Source organism: Scyliorhinus canicula, chromosome 4 (genome assembly GCF_902713615.1).
Source record: "Scyliorhinus canicula chromosome 4, sScyCan1.1, whole genome shotgun sequence".
Lineage (NCBI taxonomy): Eukaryota > Metazoa > Chordata > Chondrichthyes > Carcharhiniformes > Scyliorhinidae > Scyliorhinus > Scyliorhinus canicula.
The window spans coordinates 152,092,460-152,095,830 of NC_052149.1; the positions used below are offsets into that span (position 1 = coordinate 152,092,460).

Here is a 3,371-nt window from a genome sequence, read left to right on the forward strand (position 1 = left end):
AAGACGAGAGTTGGATACAATCGAGTCTTTATTACACTAAGATGTGTGGCCTCCTACAGCAGCTGGCGAAATGGCTGCTGTACAGGGAGCACACATATTTATACTCCGCCTACTGAGCGGAGCCAGCAGGCAGGGAACTACCCCCGTACCTGTAGTAGAGGGCCTTACCATAAAGCACCTACACTGACATCCTCTATATACAATATATACATCAGTGGCGACTACCACAGCCAGTTTGTTCATTTTTTTAAAAATATTTTATTAGAGACATTTTCAAGTATATACAGAAAAAAATTAGAAATGCCAATAATCATCAAACAGCATCTACATCCTAACTACCCAGACCTCTCCATCCAAGAGGGCAGTTTGTTCTCAAAACATAAAGATGAGCCATAGGTGTGGCAGGAATCTAATTTGAACTTTCGAAAGCATTTGAGTTCAAAACAATTGATGAGATTTGGGTAACAACACATTTCACAAAGTATTTCTTTCAACTTTGATTTAGTAGCCAATATTGGAAATTGAAATTGGTTTAAAGGAGACAAGGAACAGACAAAAGAGATTAAATTTGAGAAAAATCAAAGAAAGTAGAGCAAAATAAGCTTTTTTTAAATGACCTAGCGTGACAGAATTGCGTGCCAAGTTTTCTCCACCCATTCCTCTTCCCTGAGGTTCTGCAGGAAAGTTAGCCCTTTTCGCAGACAGTTAATTAAAAACAAATCCACGCAGCCTTTGTGTTTTAATGTAACCTATGATTGGACATGTGGGCTCTGGGGCCAGAGCCAGAATGGAATCTTTGTGATCTTTTTAAACAGATGATGATGGTTTCCAGCTCCTTTTGAAACCAGATTTTGAGAATTAAAGCACAGAGTCAAAGGCTTTTACCATTCTGAAAACCACCAAGCCTGCTTTTCACGTTGGAATTGACAAATATCTGGACACAAGATGCTATTTCAAACATTTAAAATGGAATTTACCTGATGTTTAAGGGAAAGAGCAATCAAACAAAATTAGTTAATATCTGGAATCAAACAGAAATTTTTGATTTCTGTTGTAAAGATGTTATGAGAATATATTTGGGCAGCACGGTAGCACAAGTGGATAGCACTGTGGTTTCACAGCGCCAGGGTCCCAGGTTCGATTTGCCCTGCTGGGTCACTGTCTGTGTGGAGTCTGCACGTTCTCCCCGTGTCTGCGTGGGTTCCTCCAGGCGCTCTGGTTTCCTGCCACAGTCCAAAGACGTGCAGGTTAGGTGGACTGGCCATGATAAATTGCCCTTAGTGACCAAAAAGGTTAGGAGGGGTTATTGGATTACGGGGATAGGGTGGAAGTGAGGGCTTAAGTGGGTCGGTGCAGACCTGATGGGCCGAATGGCCTCCTTCTGCACTGTATGTTCTAATATGTTATGTTTTATTTGACTGCAAAGATTCTACAGAACAATTGATAGTGTAGATCAAGGAATGCAGAATGTGGGTACTGATAAACATTCTAGTGAAAGGAAACTCTGGATGAGATGTACGAAGTTCCAACTTTCTCTTGGAGATATTTGTGTCTTTGCCTTTGAACTTTTTAAAGAGAACTGAATTTGATAATCTGGCCACCATCTTAGACACTGGAACTGTACAGGGGGAAATGAGGGAGGCGGAGATCCTCAACCACTTTTTATTTCTTGAGAAGGTGCTGGAAGAATTATTGAACATTGCATCCTTTTAAAGGCAGTGAAATCCAATATGATGACACTGATTGGGGATAAACTTTCCACAAGTGCTAAACAAGGATTTGTGGGAGAGGGCAGAGATGCCAACAAGCATGACAAAAGAACACTTTCTGGTTAAAAAAAACAGACGAGACAACATCCAACAGGAAGGGGAATGTGTGTAGATGGCTTATGGATTGTGACGTTCCGGTGGTGAATGTATTACGGCAACCATTCACCACTGTATTGCATTGTACTATGTTGATGCCCTTGTGGGCTCCACCTACGGACCATTGTACTACATTACATTGCATTGTATCATGTTGGTGCCCTTGTGGGCTCCGTCCCTGGCTCCGCCCCCTCAGGGGAGGTATATAGAGCTGCTTGCCCTGTAGGCGGCTCTCAGTGCAGAGCAGTCGCAGACAGGCACAGTTCTAGCTGATTAAAACCACTGTTCACTTCAACTCTCCCTCTCGTGTGAATTGATGGTCGCATCAGTTCCAACAGAGGATTAAAGAAGGAACACCGATGTGAGGATTAAGAAGTGGTTTGTAATTTATGAACTAACATGCAAGAGTGCATGATGCAGCTGCACTGAAGATTTGGACTTGCTCAGCTACTTGACAAACAGAGCGGCATGAAATGGTTAATATGGTCTGAAAAGCAAGATTTTTTTTAAATGATCAAGGCACTGATACATACTCCATAGAGCAAGGTTTTTCAAACTCGCGACCCGCGGACGTGTGTTGGGAGACGCGGAGTGATCGGTCATGTCACACCCAATCGCGGGAGAAGCGCCCAACAGCCGCGACCGTCTTTAAAGTTGAGAATGCCTCCCGCGTCTGCCAGCAGCCACAGCATTTTGATTGCTCCATCCGATTGGCATCCAGATTATCCAATGGGTGATTAGCTTTCCATTGTCACATCTGGTGCCTCATTGTTCCGCTGACCAATAGGAGAAGGCGGGCCTGTACTTCCGGTGGTGGGATGTTGGAGCTCGGGCCTGTGAAGGACATAGAGAGCGGCCGAGTGAAGTTTGTGCAAAGAGTGAGAATGGCGGGTCACAATGCTGGCAGTCAGCACCAGTTCACTGGCTTCCACAAATACTTCAATGCTTACACCATCACATGGAGGAGGAAGTATGTGATAGCTACATAGAGATTGCAGCAATTTGTTTGTTCTTCAAACTGAGGTCCAAGAAGAAGGCTCCAGCAGCAATCACAGAAAATAAATTATGTGGGGTTCTCCTCTGGGGCAGGGCAAGTGGAATTTAAGCACTAACATGTGAAATCTGTGTGAATGTTTGAATCCTCTGCAATCATGTCACAATAATGGTGTATTATAAGTTGTCAGTCTTAACAAATAAAACCCATGGGATGTAATGTGCTGTTTAAAAGAAAAGGGAATGCCGTCCACATGCATGCACCCTCAGGCAGGTCAGGCAGTGCACAGGACCGGTGCCCAGCGGGGCAGACTGCTACCTCCTGATGTCAGCACGCTATCGCAGTACCGTCTTGTCCTGATGTCAGCATGCCGCCCCAGTACTGTCTCCTCCTGACAGCAGCGGGCTGTCCCAGGACCACATTCCTTTTTCAAAATGGCAGAGCCTTCGCACCGGAAGTGGTAAGAGAGAGCAAGTCATGCGCCCGGCAAGTACACTGACGTCACGCAATCC

General features: G+C 44.6%; 1 pseudogene; it reads left to right on the forward strand.

Moving 5' to 3' along the window:
• Window positions 1–2,749: 2,749 nt before the first annotated feature.
• On the forward strand, window positions 2,750–2,970 carry LOC119964264 (annotated as a pseudogene).
• Window positions 2,971–3,371: the final 401 nt, after the last annotated feature.